Source organism: Oncorhynchus tshawytscha, linkage group LG27 (assembly GCF_018296145.1).
Source record: "Oncorhynchus tshawytscha isolate Ot180627B linkage group LG27, Otsh_v2.0, whole genome shotgun sequence".
Lineage (NCBI taxonomy): Eukaryota > Metazoa > Chordata > Actinopteri > Salmoniformes > Salmonidae > Oncorhynchus > Oncorhynchus tshawytscha.
Window position 1 is genome coordinate 16,047,071 of NC_056455.1, and position 16,708 is coordinate 16,063,778.

Here is a 16,708-nt window from a genome sequence, read left to right on the forward strand (position 1 = left end):
ACTCCCGAGCTTTCTCTCACTCCCGAGCTTTCTCTCACTCCCGAGCTTTCTCTCACTCCCGAGCTTTCTCTCACTCCCGAGCTTTCTCTCACTCCCGAGATTTCTCTCACTCCCGAGCTTCCTCTCACTCCCGAGCTTCCTCTCACTCCCGAGCTTCCCCTCAGTCCCGATCTGCTCCTCAGTCCAGTGGGGTTCTGGGTGAGGACTACTAGGCCATGGTCGGCGGCGAGGGTGGACTATCCAGGGACGAAGGGAGAGGGGACTAAGACATTAAATGAGTGGGGTCCACGTCCCGCGCCGGAGCCGCCACCATGGACAGACGCCCACCCGGACCCTCCCTATTGTTTTGAGGTGCGTTCGGGAGTCCGCACCTTAGGGGGGTTCTGTCACGCCCTGGTCAAAGTATTTTGTGTTTATCTTTATGTATTTGGTCAGGCCAGGGTGTGGCATGGGGTTTTTGTAATTGTGGTGTGTTTGTCTTGGGGTTTTGGTGGTGGTATTGGGATTGTAGCTTAGTGGGTTGTCTAGCAAAGTCTATGGCTGTCTGGAGTGGTTCTCAATCAGAGGCAGGTGCTTATCGTTGTCTCTGATTGGGAACCATATTTAGGCAGCCATATTCTTTGAGTTTATCGTGGGTGATTGTCCTTAGTGTCCTATGTGTACTCTCTGTTAGTTTGCACCAGATAGGCTGTTTCGGTTTCATTTATTGTTTTTTGTAAGTTCGTGTTTCTTTGTTGTATTAAACATGGATCGCAATCGACACGCTGCAGTTTGGTCCGACTCTCCTTCATCACCACTAGAGAACCGTTACACTAAGACTAGTAGTTGTAAAAGTAGTAGCTTAGTGCGTTGCTAGGTAACGATGCCACTATGAACGCTGCCATGTGTATGTTGTCTCATATATCATGGGCAGGAGAGGCTCTAACAATGGGAATTCCAAACCAGCCGTTGTATAAGCATTTATACATTTCTCATAGAAACAAGTCAGAATTCAAAATGGTTTGGAATTTTCAATCTCATAAAGATACTGTAAATGGCACATGGTTGATACACTTAAAAAAAACAACATCAGATGGGTAAACCAGATAGAAATACATCAACTATCATGTTTTTCTTTGTGTGTCTGCGTACGAGTGCGTATCATATGTTTGCATTTGAAAGAGACGGGCGTGAGGGCGTTGTTTACAGAAGACCAAAGTGTAAATTAACTTATACAGTGTACATTTTGCTTTTGGACATATTTGATGTTTATCACAAACCAGAGATGGAAGCATTGATGTTTTCAGCACTTGTAAGTATGAGGGGCTTTTGAGTAGTTTACAGATGAAGGCTGCTGTCGCCGCCCCCTCCCTCCCCCTCGGCTGCACTGTTGGAGCCTTTGTGAATAGCATTGCGTCAGAATCTTCCGTGACAAAAAGAACAACAGCAAAGATCTGAAGTACATGAGATGGAATGCCAATATGAGACGAGGAGGGGGAGGACAGGGCTGCACACTGAGAGGTGAAGAAATAGAGAGATCCAAGGCCTCTAAAGGCATTAGAATAACATATGCATATCTGTAACTAAATTGGCACAATAGCGGCAGATCTGTTATTACAATGGCGTGACAATGTTCAGCCATTCTATTCATGAATGTGGAGCTAAAATCCATCATGCTAAGTGTAGCTACGAAAGTTCCCTCTGTCTATTATGATGAGTGCTTCCATCACATCCGAAGATTGAGATTTAAAAAAAAAAAAATGTATTTCACCTTTATTTAACCAGGTAGGCTAGTTGAGAACAAGTTCTCATTTGCAACTGCGACCTGGCCAAGATAAAGCAAAGCAGTGTGAACAGACAACACAGAGTTACACATGGAGTAAACAATTAACAAGTCAATAACACAGTAGAGAAAAAAAAAGGGTATCGTCAAAGGGAAAACTGTGTGTGTGTGAATGGGAGGGATCTTTGTTCATTCCCATTCATGTACTGTATGTGAACGTGTATATTGTATATACAGGGTCCATGAGGAGCAATCTGTGTTATTTTGTTTCCAGGCGCAGTACCTTCTGGTAGAGATTAGGCTGTACTCTGCTCTGGGACTCTGGGATCGCTATCAAACCTTTCTCTGTGCTGAGGACCAGATGCTTTGTGTGTGCTCTGCTCCACCCAGATGACATCACATGATTGTAGCAGAACTTTCTACCCTCTGCGGACACATTCGCACACACCACACCTCCCTCTCTACATGTCTGGAGCCACCTGTCTCATCCACCTGACACAAACAGATGCGTCTGCAATGTAAACAGAATGCTTTGGATTACCTTTGCTCTCTTCCAGGTATATAAGAGTCAAACCTCCCTTTCAGAACACTGCTGGCAGCTGACACCTGCTGTTGTGCAAATGATGTTGATAACCAGCATATGTGATTTATGATAAACAGGTAAATACTCAGTTCTTAACTTGGGTAGGAGCTCACCGGAGCTGAGTACCAGCATCCCTTTCAGTCCAAGTAAATAGTCCTTATCTATTCGCATTTTGAAAAATATTATATAATCAGACAGGATCTCCCTTACCTGTGTCTTACATTTTACTCTCACCAGGGTAGCTGCAGTATGTATTTGCCTTGCTTTTCAATCCAAGAAACACTACCAATTCTAATGTTTTGTATATGGCTTAATGACTGGATAGAAAGTGGGCAGTGGGCATTAGAACCATTAGAGATTAGAACTGATAGTTACCCTGACTTTGCTGAGATGCCATGTTTTACAAAGTATGTGGACTGGTGAACTCTCAAGGGTTCTCTTTGACATGTTAGTAACACTTGACTGGTTCAGATGCCTTACAGGTCAGTGCATAAATAATCATTTACAAAACAACTTTACAAAACTCCCAGTAGATTTCATACGTACCCTACATTGGCTTGCCCACATCTTTGGCCAGGCCATGGGTTGTGTTGCCAGCTCTGATCTTTAAATATCCCCCACTTCGGGATGAATCATCACTTCACTCTTCTTCCAGTCAGTGAAGCTGGCCACAAATGCTGACAAATGGCACCCAGACAGGCTTTGTCACCCAGGCCATTACTCAGAGGGTCTGAATGACAGAACAGTGAGGGGGCTGACTGATGCCAGGGGATCAGAGTCACGCAGACATAACGATGAGCAAACACCATGACGAGGCACCAGGAACACATTCACGTTCTGCAATCCTCTTTATGTATCAGTAACCAGCCTCCACTCAGATGGCCTCCCACACGTGCCATTACCCACAGCTAGTTTACACTACGCAACACAACACAACACAGTAGCCTGGTTCAAGGGAAAAATAACATAATCTGTTACACTTGTAAGGAACAGCATGTGTACCCTTTCTTTCCTACAATGTACAGTATGAGTCACCCGTGTGTTAAAGGCACTGGACTCATGCTATTCCTCTACCAATGACATCCATGGTTTAACATACATGTATCTAGGCATGTGTGTGCGTGTGCGCGCACGCGTCTGCATGTGTCTGAGTGTGATTGCACAAGTAACATCTAGTGGGCGTCGGTATGATTCATTATTTTACAGCACACCTTCCTCTGCAGCCTGGATTCATTTGTTAGAGCACTACTCCCATTTGTTTTGTGAAGAGAAGAAAAACATGAGTGAATACACGGTAGAATGGCTTTGATTTGATGAGGAGCGCCATGAAGTGTTTATCAAGCAAGGATATGTTACCTTGGACAGTACTTTCATATTGTCCCACTTCTGAAACCAAGAGCTCAGCAGAGAGGACTACAATGACTATTGCATCTGACAGTGTGTCATGTTTAACATACAGTACTGCTGTCCGTCTCTGGATCCCACAGCCTTTCCTCGTTAACTTTGCCTGCCATCACATGCCAGCAAAGTTAATTCACCTTAACTCGTAAGAGTTGTCTTGAATTAAGGGTTGGGAGAAAATGGCAGAGAGAAAGTATGAACATTTTGCAATTACAGTCTAATTGAGAGGTAAACTGATTCATTCAATTCCTCACATACTTTTATTTTACTGTAGCTCAAGCTGTCTGCCCTCCATGTCCTCTCAGTGACAGATGTCTGTTTTCTAGACGAGCTAACCCTAAGAAGTTAACCCTAAACAACCCCCTCTGTCAGGCTGGCATAGAGTGGTGAGGTGGAGGAGCTCCGTGGAGCTTTGTGTCCAAAAGTAATTCAGCCATTCATTATAGCCATTGGTGTAGAGTTTCCATTTTCTCATGTCAATGAACTCATGACATTCCTGGATTGTTATTATATTAATAAAGTCAGATTTAATCAACATTCCTGGATTGTCATTATATTAATAAAGTCAGATTTAATCAACAAATAAGATAGTCTTGTACCCTTAACTGTTTTTATACTGACTGTCTGTGTTGGCAAAATCACTACATATCCCATGGAGCCGAGTGGGGAGAGGGCCGGTGGATCGCAAAGCTGTACTTGGATCCACGTTAAGTAACAACAATATCCTTCCCCACCATTGTTTTACGACACAACAGATCGCTCATGACTATTCCACAAAACAATAAATCATTTTCAAGTCTCTTTCCAGCGAATTTCTTAGTTACATGATCAAGTTTGTTGAAACAATTCAGAGACTGAAACGAATACTTCAGATGACAAATATTTAGAGAGCAAATGAATATACAATCCCGAAATCAGCTGTAACTGTCAATAGTAAAACAAAGCTTAAAATGATGTTTGAGTGAACCTGAATCCATAAAATGTATGTTGAAGTCTCTTCCAGACATGGTAGACTCCTCCTCATCACTCTACTTCTCCTACTCCAGTCAGGAGTGGAGTATAGTTCTCTGTAGTCCAAACTAAGTGAGGGGAGAAGGGGAGAAGCTCTTTTAATTACCAGGCCTGCCATATTCCATTTTAAAGGTCAAACACTCTCCTCCAAACAGGCACCTGGGGAGCACAGTCCTGCCTCAATCTCTGCAAAATGAGTTTTCCCCTCAGCAGAGCAGTATCAATATTAAAGCAGCAGAGGCCCTCTAAAGGCTAGATATGTCAGGTATTCTGCAGCAGGAAAACATGTCAGGTAAATGTTTATGTGGGGTCATGATATTTTTTGCCTTCCCTCAAAATTGGTTGCCAGGATTTGGAGGGGAAATGTTTGCTCTTCTTCATCGACTGCATTTGCTGATGTCAGCACAAACTTTGCCATTTGTGAGTGCTTTGTCTGTGAGCCAGTGAAGTCCAGTTTAAAGTAATTCACTGAGTTTGATCCTATGTCTTTGTTTTTGCAACTTGCTCTACTAGAGCATATAATGCAAATAGATTCAAATGGAACCATTTCTTCAAAATAATTTAGTTTTGTGTGAAATGCAGATGGTAGTCTCTTCTCTAACTACTCTACCGAAAGCTGACCTAGGTAGTCAAGGTTGGAGGGCATGTCAGGCTTTTCCCACAGGGAAATAATGATGAAAGAATCAAATAACGTTAACAATAATCCCTGTGTTAGTGTTAAGCTGTGGCATCGCCATGAGACAATAACGTAATTACAGAGCGAGTCACGCCATCAGGGATTAAATGGGCCCCTGACCCAGCCCATAGGGCTCGCCTTGTGTGGAATAGAGCGCTGCGTTGGTCTTACTGGGCCTGTATCAAAGCCTGGTTATCTGTCATAAGACCACTAGTTAAAAGCTTTAAACGGTTTTCACTGTTCAGTTTACTTTGTAAAGCCTGTAAGGATACACTTTCCATGATAACACCGACTCATTCCAGGCCTTTCGTGTAAGTGTATGTCAATTCGATATCAAATTATTGTAGCCATTGTGGGATTATCAAAACAGACCTACGTCCATAGAAATTGGAACGGCCGTTGCTGACCTGTTTTTTCATGAAAATTTGATTTATGAGCTGGAGATTAGATCAGTCACGACACAATTTAGCACTGAGCTGGGGAGGGGCTGAGGTGAGGACACACTTGTTAGTGTGTTGCACACATCAAAGAAAGTGAATTGCAATGGATTGTCCTCATGGTCTGGGTTAAAAAGAGTTCTCTGTGAGGCAGGGAAGAATGATATTTACCACAATGAGAGAGAGTGGTTTCATATCAGGCCCTTGTTTGATCTTATTGAAATGGAATAACAGCTCTCTGAATTTCTGTCTCTATACAGCAAACACACTGCATGACAGCATAAAAAAGAGTTGTTTACAGGTTTAAATTTGTATTATTTTTTTCCATCCAATCTGATAAACATGTTGATATTATGCACTAAAGCAGGATCAAGATAGGAGGGTGTTCAGAACTTTGTCTTTGAATAAACAACACATTGAGTCACTCAAAATAAAACCATGTTTAATTGTGATTGTGGGACCATGAGAGGACATGCCCAGTGACTCATCTTAGAGTTGTCCTTTCAGCACCTCCACAGGACCATGGACAGCAATGAGTGTCAAGGCTGTCCTTCAGCACCACACTGCCTAGGCAGGGCTGTGGACAGATCCTCAGTACTTGTGGTGCCTATTATTTCTTCACAGGTCTTGCTGGAGCTGGTTTACTTACCCATTCAGACTCTACATTAATATAAATGCAATAAAGCAAAACTAGTTGTCCTCAAAAGGACTGAACTTTTCAACGAGTGATCAATGTAATTTTATATCAAGTAGTAAGTTCTATGAAATTCTAAAGTAGAGTATGTTTTGAAAACAAAAGTCTCAAATACTGCATCTGTCCTTACATCTACTACACATAACTTGGTAAAAGGCCACAGGGATGTGAGTTCTGTAACATCAATAAGGAATTAGTTCACTCTGTCCAAAATGAAATAATCTGGTTTGTTTCGCTTCTTCTCTACAATTACCTTGGATTTGCATTTTTATGGCACTGTCTCTCACTTTCAAGTCCAGTATTTCTTCACAGTTTGACTCTCACAATAAATCTGTGGAGGAATGTGTTCTTGTCTTGCTGTAAATGGATTTAGCCTATCATAAATTGTTTGTAGTGTATGTAGCCTTATATTGTAAACAAACTCTACAATCCAAGAAAAATAAGGACACAAATAGCACTTTAATGGAACATTTCCCCATGTAGTCAGTTATTGTCCTGTGGTAACATAGTTATAATGTTATATTATGACCAGACTTGTTGGTTGAGAAATTGACCTTGGATTAGGAGCAGGTCCCTATGGTGACCTGGGGTGAGAGCCACCTCCTAGGATTATTGCTGTGTCATGCCAGGGATTATTCAATATCACTGTGCCAGGTTTTAGGACCTGCGCAGGGTTGATGTCAAATGTGTTTTGAATGTGCTCTAGTTCAATGATCATATGTAATCATTATGGACGTAACACAAATGGGTCAGTCATTCATTGTAAAATCCCCTTGAATAAATATACTAAATTGTCTTATTACATATATTTAACTTTCCTTTTAGAAAGAGCCTTCGTGCCACTCTCAATGTCTTCCACAGCAGCCATGTGAGCATCTCTAAGCTGTGTTTAATAGTTTGTGTCTCTTGACGCCCTCAGCATCTGTCTCATCAGCAGCTCAGCTCTCAGCAGCCTTCATCAGCTTTGTCACTATTCCTCTGGTGGGCTGAGACTGACAGTCAAGTCCCTCTCAGAACCAAGAGGCTGTCCAAGAGCCTGGCTTCTGAAGAGCAGTAGTGCTGACTGAGATCAGACAGAGAACAATCTGTTTTAGGCCACATGCTTTTGACTACAATGAGTATCTTCAATGGAGATGATGTGTTGTCACTGCAAACACACTCTTTGTGCATTACAAGAACACTGTTTACTCCCAGGTTCCTACTGGGCACCACCCCTAGAAAGGCTGCTCATATGTATTCAGCTCACTTTTTGATTTGAATGGCACGTCTTTCGAACTTGACTCACCTTGACCTGCCGTAGCCTACTGAACTTGGATTCTACTACAGTTTGTTTTCCCCATTGAAACACAGTACACGCTTCCTGCACTCTACTCCTGTAATGACTGTGAGTGGTTCTGTGTGCTCCTTGTGGAGGTGTGCCAGGCTCAATCCTACAAATAAACATTCCTATCCAGGTGTCAGCACTGAACAGGGAAACAGTAGAAATGCTAGCTCTTTGATGTGACAGGTATGATTAGCTCTGGTCCATAAATACAGGTCCAGGGTAGAGATTTGGCCAAATCCAGATAACCCTCCACCTGCCCTGCAACAAAGATCATCAGATCTCAACCACATAGCCTGAGAGTATGGCTAAACAGCACAGAAAAATACAGCTGCTATCTGCTTCAACTGTTATTTTATACCTGCCCCTTTATGGCGGATTGTTGTATGTTTTACTCTGGTGGGATGAAAGATGAACATGTTTCCACTTCATAGTACAGCCTATACATTTTTCCCATGAGATCATATTATACCACGTCATGAATCACAGAATGACCTATACCTTTGGTTATGTTATAACAGTTATGTACCCCGTTGTGTTAGCCTTGATGACACTCCAGTCCAGTTTACCTTCCGCTAAAATGTGTCCTTTGTCCTGATCTTGACCTGATCTAGTCTGTTTACACTTATAAGATCTGATCACAATCAAACAATTGTGAAGCAGAATTCACCAAGCGTTGGATTTTTCATCCACTAACAGGGAACGTGAGCTGGGGTTAGACTGTCGAGACAGGTTAGTTCTACCCTTTAATCATCTATACCTTTCTAAAAATGTTGGTACAATCAGAATGTGGAAAAGAGCAGAACATAGTACGCATGTTAGAACCAGGTATAAACAGGGCGTATGTATCTTAGTCAGGAGCCAGATGTTTTGCTACCTGATGTGTCCACCAGGACTATGGAGCAGAACTGGTACTTATACTCTGCTGAGGTCATCCCTGTGCTGGTTTGCATTGTTTAGCAAGGTACAGTATGACTGCTCCATATTCCTGTAATGGAGTTGCTGTGGAGTCTCTCAGTTGGATTTGGCCCGGTGGCTCCAGTCCCAGCCTCCAGATGATTGATGTCTCTCTTGGTTGGTGGGAAGCTCTTGTTCTGGCCCGGGAGAGATGTAATATGTTCTGTGTCTATCCAGGGTATTGCTGTCAGAGCAGGGTGGTGCTTGGATAGATTGAGTCACCTTGTTTGGACACACACACGCACATACACACATACAGTCATTTACTAAAGGCCCTTTTCCTGGATCATTAGTCCAGCGTGTGTTCTCTCCATCCACCTGTGTCAGAGACTATGCCTAATTGCACTGATCTTTTGCTCCATGCAGTACTGCAGAGAAACACACAGGGGCTTCGGTCTGTACTCAATATAAACCTAACTTTATTGACATTTCCTTGACAATGACAATTGCTCTAGAAAGATGGCCCTATGAGAGTCACTGATGAAAAGGGCAAACAGGGCATGTGGTTGTTCAAGTCTCCTATTTCCCATGTGCCACAGGGAGGCTGTTAAGTTTGAATGGGGAAGAGGAGTAGTATATTATTATTCTGTGGGCCAACAACCCAAGCCTGTTTCATTCTTTACCAACTCATGTCACAGTCCTCTCTCTCATCTGTCCTGTATGCTCTTAAGAGTGGCAGTTAGCCGCTGCCATCCTTCTTCCTCTCCTCTCCCTCCATCCTTGTCACAGGTCCTCCAGCGCTGCTCGGCGATGACGTCTACAGGCTTCACGATCAGTTATCCTGTCTTTATTGCTTAAGTGGCTGTGACACAGATAGTGTCTCACGCTCTAGCCCAGTCCCAGTGTCTAACCACCAAAGTAATTAAGTATTCTAATGAATCATCCACTGGACTCACACACCAATCATCTGCACTCTGACACACTAGACACCACACACACACCAATCATCTGCACTCTGACACACTAGACACCACACACACACACACCAATCATCTGCACTCTGACACACTAGATACCACACACACCATTCATCTTGCATAACGGTGCAGATTAAATGTGTTCATTCACTTACAAGATGGTTTTCAATGTGTTTTTGTATATTTGAGTGAATGTGAGTGATTCAGTCTTCTGTATAGAAAAATCAGTAATGGGGTTTTGTTTAGAGAAGACTAACGTCTGGATGATGTTCTTTGCTGACCAAAAATCCATATCCCAAGAACATTGACTGTGGAGTATACTGTACTCACACAGACGTTATTTGAGTGACACTGTTACAATAGGAAGGACAGACAATGACATTTCTCCTTGTCTGACTCCTCCAGTAGCCAAACATACCATCACTCAATGACATTTCCTCCAAGGACCCTGGGACTAAACATCTCCCTCTGCAACTGGATCCTGGACTTCCTGACGGGCCGCCCCCAGGTGGTAAGGGTAGGCAACAACACGTCTGCCACGCTGATCCTCAACACTGGGGCCCCTCAGGGGTGTGTGCTCCTTTACTCCCTGTTTACCCACAACTGCGTGACCAAACACGACTCCAACACCATCATTACGTTTGCTGACACAACAGTGTCGACAGCAGCCTGATCACTGACAACGATGAGACCTGGCTGTGTGGTGCCAGGACAACAACTTCTCCCTCAATGTGAGCAAGAAAAAGGAGCTGATCGTGGACTACATGAAAAGGCGGGCCGAACAGGCCCCCATAAACATCGATGGGGCTGCAGTGGAGCAAGTTGAGAGTTTCAAGTTCCCTGGTGTCCACATCACCAACAAACTATCATGATCCAAACACACCAAGACAGTCGTGAAGAGGGCACGGCAACACCTTTCCCCCTCAGGAGACTGAAAAGATTTGGCATGGGTCCCCAGATCCTCAAAGCTGCAGCATTGAGAGCATTATGCCCGTTTGCATCACGGCGTGGTATGGCAACTGCTCAGCATCTGACCCGCTACTCACTGTTTATTATCACCCCTACCTACATGTACAAATGACCTCTACTTGGTACCGGTACACCCTGTATATAGCCTCGTTATTGTCATTTTATATTTGTTAAATATTTTCATCTTGAACTGCACTGTTGGTTAAGGGCTTGTAAGCATTTCACGTAGGGTCTACACCTGTTGTATTCGGCGCATGTGACGAATAAAGTTTGATGTTACCCAGTATTCTTCCCCAATGAGCTGACCTGGGGTCATTTCGAGTGGTGCCAGTCCTTCTTCATTTGAGGCATAAATTGGCAGCTGATTATCTCTGTGGTGCACTAATGGCTGTAGCAGCACATTAGTAAAATGATCATCCTGGCTCCCACTGAACTGACAATTAAATGGACATGACATAGTCTAGTTACACTCTAATGGATCACTTCACCCAGGCTCTCAATAGCTATCCACACACAGTAAATGGTCTAAGTTAAGAAATGGGACCAGACCAGTCATGTCCTCAAGCCTATAGACCGATCAATACACCTCTGTCCAGTGTGTCCACATAGTCTTGGAATGCATATAGCATCATCACTGTATATACATCCCTGTCCAGTGTGTCCACATTGTCTTGGAATGCATATAGCATCATCACTGTATACATCCCTGTCCAGTGTGTCCACATTGTCTTGGAATGCATATAGCATCATCACTGTATATACATCCCTGTCCAGTGTGTCCACATTGTCTTGGAATGCATATAGCATCATCACTGTATACATCCCTGTCCAGTGTGTCCACATTGTCTTGGAATGCATATAGCATCATCACTGTATATACATCCCTGTCCAGTGTGTCCACATTGTCTTGGAATGCATATAGCATCATCACTGTATACATCCCTGTCCAGTGTGTCCACATTGTCTTGGAATGCATATAGCATCATCACTGTATCCCTGTCCATAGCATCAGTGTGTCCACATTGTCTTGGAATGCATATAGCATCATCAATATACATCACCTGTAAACATCATTGTCTTGGAATGCTCACCTGCTGTATCTGTGAAGCTGGCTGGTGTTCCATGTGTCCATGCTGCCAGAGACTCTCTACCATTGCAATCCCATAATGAGCAGCCATGTTGTCCTATCGACTGTATGAAGAGGAGGCAGAATGACAGTGGAGGAAAGGAGCAGTGTGTGAGGGAATGCAGCCAGGAGATGTAGAGGGTGGGAGGGGGGATTGACAAGGGGAGATGGAATCAATGTGTCTGTGAGGAGCTGCAGGTAGGTACACTCACTCTCTTTCTCACACACTCTTTCTTTCAAACACACACATACACACACCAGTGTTAGACTGCAGGACTCTCATTAGCTGTGTTACAGTTAGTCGGTGTGTGAGCCTGTCCAGAGCTGCAGAGACTGTTCAGGGACGGAGGGGACATTGTTAAAATAATTTTCCATTCCAGCAGAAGCACACCATTGGATGTCGTATAATGGTCTCCACATAGCGTGACAAAAAAAGTATGTTGACTTGGGAAGTTAGTAATGAGACTTTCCAGAGCCATCCAGTGTCCCAAGGCTAGGATCATAAGTGGCCTATATTAACTCTGGTGGTGACAGTCTTGCCCCCTGACCCTTTGGAGCAGTGGGATCACTGAGGTTTGTGACTGCAGGGGCCTGCTCTGTGCCAGCTCTGGGTCTGTGACTGCAGGGGCCTGCTCTGTGCCAGCTCTGGGTCTGTGACTGCAGGGGCCAGCTCTGTGCCAGCTCTGGGTCTGTGACTGCAGGGGCCAGCTCTGGGTCTGTGACTACAGGGGCCTGCTCTGAGTCTGTGGGAGTCAGTGTTGATCACAGCTATGCCTGTGTTCTGCTAATTCCCATCAGAGGACAGAGACATCACCAGGCCAGGAGTCAAGTGCTAAGCAGGGCCACCGTCTCTGTCTCATAAGGCCAGGTGTCCTTGACCCTGATATGGCCTGTGGCGTGCTACTGTGTGCATAGGGTTAGGGAAAAAAGGAATCACAATTATTCAGCCACTTCTACTCTTATCTTCCTATTGACGTAGATAACTTCAGGGCTGCCGTAAACTCTAAAACTGTTATATAACTTATTTTTTTAAAGTTAATGTAAATTTGACTGTTTTCACATCCACTCCAGTAGCATGGGGGGAGTATGGTTCTCTGAGGACATGGATTATTCATAGAGGAGAGACGGTAATGACGCAGTCTGTGTGTGTCTCAAGACTGGCGATGATGATGCCGGTTGCGTCAAGTCACCCGAAAGACAGTTGTGCGCACAGAGTTCAAAGAAGTGAAGTATCACTCGGTGGATGTTTGTGGTGCATATGAATATTTTGGAAACATCCGTAAGCTTCTTGGAACTTTTTAATCTCTCAATGATTGCATTACTCTCACCGTTCAAAAATAAGCACCAGGCTTTCAGCAGAAGATGAAGAAACTCATCTAAAAATAATTACATGATGAAACTCATTGAAAATATATCCCTGTGTTATTAAGATTCACAATTATATCCTTTAGACAGTCATGGTTACCCAACAGTACAAATGCCGCAATTTCCTGTGGTTTGTGATTCAGAATGGTTATACATTGCTCTTCCACTTTACAGATAAGAAGAATGTCTCAAGGTAGGTTGTCTATTCTGGTCGATCATTGACTGGCCCTCTCGATAGTCGTACATTCTATAAAACACACCACTACTGCAATACAGAAATTGTTTTAAGTCTCCTGACTATTGGAAATCAGAAGTGTGAATAAGGAAGAATGGTTCTGTGCTTTGATGAGGTTAGGAGTGAATACTGTCTCCTTCACTTCTTTCTCCAAAATAAAGTCATTTCTCTGAATGATTTTGTCCTATCCCTTTCTATCCATCTCACAATTCTTACCCCCAATGAATGTCTATTTAGCATACCCTCATAATACCTGCATTCTACATGAATGTCTATTTAGCATACCCTCATAATACCTGCATTCTACATGAATGTCTATTTAGCATACCCTCATAATACCTGCATTCTACATGAATGTCTATTTAGCATACCCTCATAATACCTGCATTCTACATGAATGTCTATTTAGCATACCCTCATAATACCTGCATACCTATTTAGCTCATAATACCTGCATTCAACATGAATGTCTATTTAGCATACCCTCATAATACCTGCATTCTACATGAATGTCTATTTAGCATACCCTCATAATACCTGCATTCTACATGAATGTCTATTTAGCATACCCTCATAATATCTGCATTCTACATGAATGCCGTTTGAGAGTTAACTCTAATTTCTGTCTGCCTGAAAAAGACTTAAGTCTGATCCGGGAGGACCAGCTAGAACTGGGCACTAGTAGAGAGCTATAGCTGCCAGTTGATAAGGTTCAGCCACTGGTCTGTCCGGCAAGAACAAGTCAGATGCCTTCAGAACAGGTTTATTGCAGATATTGGGTTCAACACACCACAATCCTCTGTAATGATGGCTCACAGTAAAAGTGAGAGTGTATAAGAGTGGTTCTATGAAGAAATGAAGAGATTCCAGTAATGACCATACAGAGCATTGGCAGTAGCACAGTTGGACAATATCATACACAGATATATATGGCCTCTAATAGGTAAACTAGCTTAGCATATACTATGGCCTGTCCTGTCGTATCATAGTAGTATGGCCTGTATACAACCAATACACTGGCTTAGCGTATTATGCACATCAATACACACATCTTTGCACTACAATGTTCAATTACTGATTACTAATACAGAAACAACAATGGAATGCAGTTACAGCATAAAGATCCAAATACTGGTAAGCAAATAACTGAAAACATGACCGTGATGCAACCAGATTCTGCATGAGCACGAGACCACGACCACTGTGGAATAGAAACTGCACCACGAGGAAGGCAAAGGCTACTTGTTAGACCAGGCTGAATACAGTGCACAGGAGCACTACATAAAGGCTCTACATGTCAATAAATATGACTAGAAGTACACAGACAATATGAACATAATAATATCAATAGGCTATCCTAAACAAGGCGTGTGGTACACAGCGTAGAAGAGCTAGCCTGACTAGGCTAGCTGGCTAGGAATAGCATGACACGCATGGAAAAGGAATAACTGGTAAATATTTCGACTGCCTTAGTCACATCCAACTAAAATACCAATGACATGTCAACAGTACTTACACTTAGATGAACGCACTAAAACACAGGTCAAATACAGATTGGTGAGGAACAGTCCAAGACGTCCATCCTCTTCTGACTACGATCTCACTCTGATGGAGTTCAGTGAGCTGCATTGGAATGGTGAACTATGATTGGCTGATACAAGTGGGGTGACTTGTAGATACCACTAATAAGAAAATAAGGGGTGTTGGGAGAGTACAGCTAATTAATAGTTCAGGGGTGCTGAAACTACAGGCTGGTCTTTTTAACACTGCCTGCCCTGTACTTCCATCTATGTGTCTGTCCTCCATTGTGTAGAAGTGGTACTGTATGTGGTTCTGGCCAACATCTTCTCCTGGCCACTATTTAATCCAAGTTGTCAACACTGTCTGGGCTGGGTTGATTGTGACTCAGCCCTATGAAATCTTTAGATTCTTTCAAAGAGTTCCATTCAGTACAGAAGAGACTGTGATACATACATCCCTTTGTGTTCTAGAGACTAGAGTACTTCTTTTATCTCTCTTTTGGCTTTGCAGCTAGCTTTCGTCATACTTTAGAAAACATTTCCCAACAGAATCTGTTTTCATTTGAAGTTGTAATCCTTTGGAGTGAGATCCCAATTTTTCAATCCTAGAAAAATGATTAAGGTTGCAGCTTTTGTTCTTATCTTCATATTTTATTTTTGTTGGGGTTCTTATGAAAATGACCAATGTGCCCAACTTAGCAGATGTTGAACTTTTGTTCACATTCTGCCTGCTGCCACTAATTTATAGTTTATGTTTTATTTGTATGCATGAGAGTTGCTGTTGATTTCCTGTTTTTCAGACACATAGAATTGTCAGTATAGCTCACCTGTTTCTGTTTCCGTCTGGTTAGGTGTGAAGCTCCCCCTCCTTCCCCCCTCTTCCCCCCTTCTGGCACCAGCCCTGTCACACCTTCTCTGTATGATCACACACATAGCAGGGCACCAGTAGGCTGTGCTCTGTGCCCAAACCCAGGAATGGTGAGGAGGTGCAGGGTGGTGGGGGTGAGAGATGGTGGGACGTTGCTCTGTCTCTGATTGACCTGATTATGGAACACAGCCCCTGGCATCGTTCCCAGAGGGTGCAGAGACTGTGGCAACGTCTTGAATAATATTCCTGTGGTGTCGGCTTCTGTCATACACCTCCCGTGGCTAAGGCCTCTCAGTGGCAGGCAGGCAGCCAGAAGGTGTGTGTGTGTGTGTGTGGGGGGGGCTTCTGCAAAGCTGATCTAGGATCAAGGCCAGTGTATTGTATTGCAGTACACTTGGTCTCTAAACACCCATCCCAGTAGACCCTTTTACTCCTACTGGGTGGGATGGGGGGGGGCACACAACATAACATGTGTTCACCTCCCCTATCCCTGGTGGCAACAGCACTCTGTCACCCCCTCTAGGGGGCTGTGGCCTCCCAGCAGGTACTGAGCTGCAGAGTGTGGCACAGCGCCAGGGGAGGAAGAGCCAACAGGAAGTGGGCTGGATTGGCCCATTAATCTGCACTGTCATCCTTTAGACAAGACAAACTGTATAGGCCCCCAGAGATGCCATGACCCAAAACCCACTGAACTGCTCAAATGGTGTCTTCTGAGGGTGCTGCAGTTTGATACTTACCATCTATATACTCCCCACATTTTATTTGTGCTGATGATTTCATACAACCTGCAGTGATATTCATCCCTGGTGATAAGAGCAGATAATTTGTATGTAAAGCACGCTGAACTAGCTTCTTCTCTTAAAAGC

The 16,708-nt window shown here is 43.5% G+C and overlaps 1 long non-coding RNA gene across 1 annotated transcript; it reads right to left on the reverse strand.

The window, feature by feature from the left end:
• Window positions 1-6,963: 6,963 nt before the first annotated feature.
• LOC121841103 lies at window positions 6,964-15,090 on the reverse strand. The gene is made up of 3 exons (XR_006080132.1): window positions 14,971-15,090; window positions 11,820-11,919; window positions 6,964-9,064 (listed from the first exon to the last, which is right to left on the reverse strand). It is a non-coding gene; the product is annotated as an uncharacterized LOC121841103 (long non-coding RNA).
• Between the last annotated feature and the right edge of the window lie 1,618 nt (window positions 15,091-16,708).